Genomic DNA, 9,165 nt, shown 5'->3' with positions numbered 1-9,165 from the left:
AAGTGGGATTGCTGGGTCATAGGGGAGCTCTATGTGGAGTCTTTTGAGGAACCTCCATACTGCTTTCCAAAGTGTTTGAACAAGTTTACACTCCCACCAACAATGCAGTTTGGTCCCCTTTTGGCCACATCCCCTCCAGTGTCTGTTATTATTAAATTTCTTGACAATGGTCATTCTAACTGAAGTGAGGTAGAATCTCGTTGTTTTCATTTGCATTTCTTTTATGGCTAGAAAAGTTCAGCATTTCTTTGTTGTCTATTGTCCATTCTTCTTTCCTCTTCAGAGAAGTCTTTCCTTAAGTCTTTAGTCCATTTATTTATCGGGCAGTTGTTTCTTTGAGGATTTGTTGTTGGGGGATTTAATCTTTTGAGTTTGAAGTATATTTTAGATATGAGACCCTTGTCCGTTGTATGGCTAGTGAAGATCTTTTCCCAATAGGTGGGCTTTTTATTAATCTTGCTAGTGATGTCCTTTACCATGCAGAAGCTCTGCAGTTTAATGCAATCCCATTTGTCCAACCTTTTTTTAATTTGTTGTGTTTCTGGGTCTTTATTAAGAAAATTTTGAGCTGTGCCAAGGAGACCTAGGCTTGCTCCTATTCCTTCCTGTAATATTTTCAGGGTGTCTGCTTTTACTTCGAGGTCTTTGATCCAGTTGGAGTTGATTCTGGTACAGGGTGATATATAAAGATCTAACTTTTAATGAATCTTTAAAACATATATTCTGGGCTGGGAAGGTGGCTCAGTGGTAGAGTGCTTGCCTAGCATGCATGAGGCCCTGGGTTCGATTCCTCAGTACCACATAAGCAGAAAAAAAAAAACAGAAGTGGCTCTGTGGCTCAAGAAGTAGCACTAGTTTTGAGCGGAGTTGCTCAGGGACAGCGCCCAGGCCCAGAGCTCAGGTCCCACGAAACAAAAAAACAAAAAACAAAAAACATACATTCGGAAAAGTACACACCAATGTTTATTCCTACCAGTATATACACCTAGGCAGGTGGGTTTAACATAGTGCACAAGACAGTATAGCCACTATTCTAGTCTAAAGGAGGACCATGGGAAGATATCAGAAACTTCCTGGTATCCTCTCCCAGCCATGACTCCATAGATTTGTACTACTAGGTTTGAACTTTATGTACATGGAATCATATAGTATGTATTTGCATGTGTCATTCTTTGGCTCAACATTATGTTTGTGGGAGTCATCCACAAATGTCTGGCAATAGTCGACTCCTTTCCATAGTTAAATACCATTCCACTGCAGGTCTCAATAATTGTTTCAGCTTTGGCCATTAAAGATAAGAGTAAAATGACTACTTGGTATTTGTGATTTATGATAATGACTTAAATAACAGGATTACAGTCATGCACTACTAGCTCCCTGCAACTCTAAATTTTTACAAATTAAAACTGGGTGCTAGTGACTCATTCCTGTTCTCCTACCTATTCAGGCTGAGATTTGAGGGTCTTAGTTTGAAGCCAAGATACATCTGTGAGATGCTTATCTCCAAATAACCAGCAAAAACTCAGAAGGGGAAATGTAGCTCAGGTAGCTTAGGGCCAGTTTTAAGCAAAAATGCCAAGCAAGAGTGTGAGGCCCTGAGTTCAAGCTCCAGTACAAGAATATATATATACAAATTAAGAACCATAAATCCCAAAATTCATTATTGAAATGACCAAAATGACCTTCTAAAAAATGAAACCAATCATTGTAAAGGCAATAAAAAGATAAAAAAAATCTAAGAAAGAAAAAATATGGCATATGTCAATAGCATTCCAACTTCATTAACCCTAAAACAACATGTTTTTTATTTGGCACTTGTAACTGTTTAAATCATAAATATAAGCAACTGGAAAGATGGGTTTCCTGGTATAGTCGACATTACATATAATTTTTTTTTTCTGTCGTGGGGCCTGAACTCTGAGCCTGGACGCTGTCCCTCTACTTTTCAGCTCAAGACTAGCACTCTACCACTTGAGCCACAGCACCACTTCTGGATTTTTTCTCCTTACATGGTACCGAGGAATCAAACCCAGGGCCTCATGCATGCGAGGCAACACTCTACCACTGAGCCACCTTCCCAGCCCCCACATTACATATAATTTAAGACTATTTTTCATCATATGCTTGAATCTATGTATTTAGTTCAATCAACCCAGGCAGAAAGTCTGCCCCATAATCAAAAGCACCAATGCTAGTCTTGAATGCCAAACTAGTGAGTCTAAACAACTATGAATTTATTGTTAGAAATTGTTTGTCTCTGATTTGGAACTGAGAGTTAACAGGAGATACCATGACAGCAATCTCACCTCCCTCTTGCTCTAAGACAGAGAAGACATGAAGTAGCATGTGATGAGCCTCCTACACGTATGAGGAAATGCAGTGCCCTCATAAGCACTTTGCAATGTGCCTACTTTGGCTTTCACCATCGAGGATTTCTTCTTTTGGAACTATGCACTTGTGATTTAGCCAACTTTTGCCCACATTTTGTATAATAGGTCAAGGTTGAGCAGGAGAGGTGAGAGAGTAGATCACAGGTAATTCCCAGGCAGGTCTGCCTTAGGACAGAATACACGTGGAGTTTAAAGACATGGAAACCAATTTCTCTTAAGGATTCGATTCTACATACCTTCTTGGAAGTCTTCATGTATTCAGTTGTACATGGGAGTATAGCACAGCTGTCATCCATGTACACCCAACCTGGAGACTCCTGGCATAGTCTCTATTTTATATTTAAATGCAAAGTATTTTTTGAAAGGTTTAAATGAATAAATTGATGATTTCCATGTCTTGATACATAGATAGCCACATGTTCAGAGAAAATCAGTTGTGGATTTGAAGGTTATAAACAACTTTTATATCTTTTTTAAACAATTGGCTGACTATTTGGGGGAAAATAAGATCCAAACTATATCCTAAACAATACAAAAAGCCAGAGTCCTAGCCAGGCTTATAATCCTACCTACTCAGGAGGCTGAGTTCAGAGGATCCTGGTTCAAAGCCAACCCAGACAGACAAATTAAAGAGATTCTTATCTCCAAAAACCAGCAAAAAGCTAGAGTTGTAGCTCAAGTGATAGAGCATCAGTCTTGAGTGAAAAAGCCAAGGGAGACTCCTATCCCCACCCATAAGACATCCAGTTCATTTTCTACATAGTTTCTGGTGAATATCACTGTAGCATTTGTTCATCCTTGTTCTACTTTTTATGTGTCCTCCTTTACCCTCCCAAATATAAACAAACACACAAAAGGAAGAGAATGAAAACAGCAACAATGGCAACTGAAGAATGTTTTTTCTGGAATTCATTTCATAGATTATTATTTTATACGATCAGCTGCACATAGATATTGAGTCTTCACCCACTACTCCTATGCTTAGCCTCCTTTGACCTCTGAATATTAATGACTAGAGTCCTTTTTAATTTATCATGCCCCGGTCTTATTTGTTTTGGTCATTCAGTGTGTTTACATGGAGATTTACCACAAATGAGGGAAACCCTGCAGCCTGTGTTTCTTTGGCTCTGGCTTTCTTTGCTTACTATAGTATTTTCTCAGTCTTTCCATTTCTTTACAGACGGTACCATATCATTCTTTCTGATGGATGAGTAGAATTCCATTGTGTGTTTGTATGTATATATACATATATATCATTCATTTTTATAAATTAGGAACCTGGGATGATAAATTGAGTTTACACATTATTTCTATTTTTGTCTATGAAATAATTTTTTGTACTTGGTAAAGTGTAGAGCTCATTGTACTTTTAGCTATTTGAGATTGTACATGGCACGTCTTTTGAAACTGGATTCATTTAACTTTCATGAGGCTTTACATTCACTAATAAATTTGAATTTAAATTTAAAAAAGAAAAAACAAGCCAAGGGAGAGCATGAGGCTCTGATTTCAAGCCCTTTTACTGGCATAAACACAAAAGTCCTGCATCTTTAAGCCTGTCATGTAGTGGTGCTTGTGAAGAGGTGGTAGACAAGGTTATACTGATGATCCTAAGTGCTCATACAATGAAAGAATAGATAAAGTATGAAGCTTGGGTTTCATTTGCATTTTCTGCTGCTTTGTAGTAGAAAACACTGACTGAGTGAATTATAAAGGAGAGAAATTTCTCACAGTTCTTCAGAGTGGGAGGTCCAGGAGCATGGCATCAGCATTTGGGGAGGGGCTTCTTGACACAACTTAGCACACTGGAAAGCATCCCGAGGAAATGATTGTCAAAGCTCGTGTTCTCAGGCCTCTTTCTACTTAGGAGGTGGCAACTCCCACTCCAGGGGCCCCACCCTCATGACCATACCGAATCCTGATTGTCCCACCAACAAACCTCATCAGTACATGAATCTGAGGAGAAACTTCATGTGGACTTTTAGGAAACACATTCAAACGTTAGCAGCCTGTAAAACCCTAGAAGATAGACTTAAAAACAAAAACAGACAAAAGCACACACAGGAAGCCAGAATCACACAAAGTCAGTATGGTGAAAAGATTGAACTAAGAAGTAAATAAGGGGTTTCAAGGAGAGGGTGGTAGAGACACTGGGAAAATGTACTCCTCACCTTAGATTTAAGTGAAGAATAAAAGGGAGGGAAAAATTCCTTGGAAAATGCCTAGTCACATGTATGTTATCATATGTGCCTGGACCAGAATCTCTATTATTTATGTTACCTTTACTTCCCAATTTTAAGCCAAATACTTAGTTATATAATGCTCCCAACAAAGTATATTGGTGTTACAAAATCCAATCAAACTCTGGGTTGGGTTAACGCACAGTTGCACACATATGTGTGTTTGTTAAAAACCTAGATGGCAAACTTATAATGGGTGGGGGTTTGCCCATTTAAATTATACCACAATGAAACATTAAGAGAGAAAGAAAGAGGGAGAGTAGCCATGATCACCTGATCATTGGTAATTCTTCCTGGAGATAATTCTATCTTAAGTTCACTTCACTAGTAGGTACTCTGTCCATTAAAGACAGAAGCCCAGGGGAAAAGAAATCCCAGAAAAAAGAAAAGGAAAAGAAGAGAAACCTTTCCTAGACTTAACACACTAGTTCTATTTGAATTCTCTTCCAACATGGCTTTGGCAACCTTTGGACAACAATCTAGGTCAGATCGACATAAATTCCTTACCATGCCATTCATGCTGTGATTATTCAGCAGGGAAAAGAGTAATTATCATTTTTCAGTGATAATGATCTTAAAATAAGTAGAAGAGGACCAGACAATATGTCCTTGTCTTCTCAGTGAGCAGTGAAATGAATGTTTGGCTTCCTGCCCAGCATTCCTGAGCAATGCTCTACATAGGAAGTATAATCTCTCCTGTCATTGTCTTTCATGAGTCCTAGTTTACTGAAATGTCTGCATTTCTTTGTCATGTGATTACTTACCTCCAACAAGGTAGCAAATACTCCTACCCCCTCACCTCCTCATTACCTACTTGCTTTGTTCAACCTCCTCTTTCTTATGACTCAGACTTGTGTGTTTCCTACTTCTGTTCCAGCTAACAATGTTTTCTTTTTGTCTTAGAATAAGCAAATGTGCCTTTCACCACGCAAATGTTATTGGGAATTCAGTCATGAGAAACAGAGAAGCCGCATCGTGAGAGATCAAATCTGGAGTCTTTATTAGAAAGCCAGCTCATCTACCTCACCTACCTTGTCAGTCTTTTGTCTGATCTTACCAATCTTTTGCCTGAAGTTTCTCTTTAATGGCCACAATCAAGACGCCCCTGAGGAATAAGCCATGGCCATCCTATTACTGCAGGCAAACCAGAAATTTCACTTACAATTGCCCTGCCTTGTCCAGCGCAGACCCTAACCCTGAGGACCCCAGGGACTCCTCAATGCCTCATGCCAGCAGGAAGTGGCCAGAAAAGGTCATGATGCCATTGGCTCTGGTGGCTTCAGGACCTTAGCCCTGCTAGGACCCATTACTTCCTGGCTCATGCCACTCCTGGGCCCTCTAATTGCCCTACTAACATGGGCATTCCATTTGCAAGGAAATGGAAAGACTTGGGAAAAAAAAAACATATTGATAGTGAAATAAGCCAGACCCAAAGAAACATAGGTCCCATAGTTTCCCTTACTTGCAATAAATAGTATAGATATAGGATAATCTTAGCAGATGAGCATAATAGCTCAATAGCTATACACATAGGACCGTATAAGATGATGCTAAGCGAAATGAACTCTGGACATGGACACAAGAGGTTTTTCTTTGTTGGTGTGTTTTTAATGTACTATGTGATTTTTTTTGGGGGGTTGTATGTTCTCCCCCCTGTAGTATATCCCCTGTTGTCACTGTATTTGATTTCAGTACCCTGGTATTGTATATACATTTATTTGAATTGGGGAAGGGAAGGGGAACAACAGAATGGTGAGACAAAGGATGGGGAGTGGGAAACCAATGCAACAGCAATATACAGAAGACAATATGTTGGAAATAATCTAACAACAACTTGGGGGAGGCTTGGAGGGCAGGAGAGTAGGAGAAAAATTAGGGAAGGAGTAACAAATTTGACAAGAAACATACTTATTACCTTACTTACGAAACTGTAACCTCTTGTATATTACCTTGACAATAAAAAATTAAAAAAATTTTTTTTAATTCCAAAAAAAACCAAATTGGCTTTTTTGCTACCCTGTCTCTTTACAGGAGGTGCTTCTGGAATGAGACAGAGTCTTCACCAGAGGCTACAGTCAACTTTCCACCCATGAGTGCAATGGATGCCCAGAGCTTTAGGAGGAGGCCACCCCATAGGGTCATCGCCCCTTTTCAGCAGGAAGCAGCTTCAGAAAATCAACCACCATCCCTTATTCTGTCTGATACAAAAGGATAGAATGCTAACTGGGGTGAAGTCATTCTGTGACGGCTGACATTCCAGCAGCCAAGGTTCTGCCTAGCTGTCTGTAACTCAAGGTAGCCCTGGCTCAGCCTGACCCCTGGCCTAGCCACAAATATTAACCCTGCCTCCTACTCACAATGCAGTCCTTCATCTTCTTGCAGGCTTCCTCCCTGTAAATACCCCTCTCTAACTGCTGCTCTTTGTTCTGATGGAGTCAGCCTGCCCGTCTCTTTTTGGCATTAAACTTTTCCTCCCTTCTTGGATGTGTGGTATGCTTTATCTGGCAGAGACATTTGACACATATGTCCCCAGGAGAGTTGTAGCCCTAAATACACTTAACACTGTTAAAAAAAAAAAGTGACTCATGAGGGTAGTGAAGTAAAAAAAGAGCAGAAAAACAATACGAAAAAACCAGATCAACACCAATGGAGAACAGAAGTAGGATGCCATAGTGACTGAAGGAGAGCCAGGATACATAAGACATGGCACAATGGCATCTGAGCTGGTCTAGGCCTAAATAGAGCTCTGGCCAAGGGGCAGGGTCACAGGATATTCAGAGAGTCTCACAAGTTCATGACACATTGGCAGGTCCAGTAACCTATTGTCCAAGTCCCTGCCCCTGCCTTTAAGAATTCAGACATGCCCATCACCTGGGATGGGACGTCCCTACCTCTACCATGAAGACAAGATGGCACCAGTTAAACCCAACTCTCTATCATCCACCACATGGCCAGGATGGTGCTGGTTAGACCCATTTTCTTATTTCAGTGTTTCTGTGGATCTAATCATTTACATCTACCAACAATACATTTTGGAAAAACTGATGTATTTTTAATATATCATCTGATGACTACACTTTTTCCACTATTTTACAAAGAAATCCCCAAAGATAATATGTTCTTTAAAATGAAGCCTTCTAAAACAGAAAGTATGTATATTTGTTTTGTTGTTATCATTTTGTTTGGTTCGTTTCTGTTAGTATATGTGCTTCAATTCAGGGCCTCTCACTTGCTTGGATTTATTGCTAGTCTTCAACCACTTGGAGCCACAACTCCAGTCCTGCATTCTGCTAGTTAATTGGAGATGGAGTCTTGAATATTTTTCTTTCCAGGATGTCTTCAAATCATGATCCTCCAGGTCTCAACCTCCTGAGTAGCTAGGATTACAGATATGAGCACTGGTACCTTGTTGCATATTTTATTTTTATTGGTATTGTGTGTGTCTGTGTGTCTGTGTCTGTGTGTCAGTCATGGTACCTGAACTCTGGGCCTGGGTGCTGTCCCTCAGCTCTTCAGCTCAAGGCTGCCACTTCCAGCTTTTTCTGCTTATGTGGTGCTGAGGAATCGAACCCAGGGCCTCATGCATGCAAGGCAAGCACTCCATCACTAAGCCACCTTCCCAGCCCTTTACTAGTATTCTTTTTTTTTTTTTTTGGGTCCGGTCATGGGGCCTGAACTCTGGGCCTGGGCGCTGTCCCTCAGCTCTTCAGCTCAAAGCTAGTGCTCTACCACTTGAGCCATTGGCTTTTTTCTTTTTGCTTATGTGGTGCTGAGGAATCGAATCCAGGGCCTCAGGCATGCAAGGCAAGCGCTCTACCACTGAGCCACCTTCCCAGCCCTTTACTAGTATTCTTAATGTCACAAAATAATGCTTGACATTTGTAAAATGTGAAACACTATAGAAATAAATCTCATAACACAGGAAGGCACTCCTTAATGTGTTCTTCCCCCTACCCTGCCCCAACCCTTAGAAAAAACCACTGTGAGCCATGTTGTATGTGCACCTCCATCTATAATATACACAACACACACACACACACACACACACACACACACACAGAGTAGAATCACACATTTAGCTTAATGGAATAATTCTTTTTTTCACTTACACATCCTGGGTATCTCTCTGTCAGTGAGTACAGGGCTTAACTTTTTTTTTCTTGTTGGCTTTATGGAATTCTATTATATGACTATATCATGGTTAACAAAATAGATTTATAAGTTGCCTCTGACTCCATTGCTCTTGCAAACAAGCTTTAATGAAATTCTTTTTTATTTATTTTTATTGTCAAGGTGATTTACAGAGGGGCTACAGTTACATGAGTCAGGTAATGAGTACATTTCTTTTTGAACAGTGTCACTCATTCTCTGATTTTCTCCCAGCGTTTCCCTCCCAATCCCCTCCACCACGAGTTGAATAGTTCATTTCAACGTAGTATCTAGTGAGTATCACTGCTAAATTAGTTCACCCTTTGTACCACCATTTCTCTGTTTCCCCTTGCCCTCCCCAAATCAGATAAACTTGCATACAAGAC

This window comes from Dipodomys ordii, unplaced genomic scaffold, assembly GCF_000151885.1.
Source record: "Dipodomys ordii isolate 6190 unplaced genomic scaffold, Dord_2.0 Scaffold9, whole genome shotgun sequence".
NCBI classification, from domain to species: domain Eukaryota; kingdom Metazoa; phylum Chordata; class Mammalia; order Rodentia; family Heteromyidae; genus Dipodomys; species Dipodomys ordii.
Note: the sequence above shows the minus strand (reverse complement) of the source record.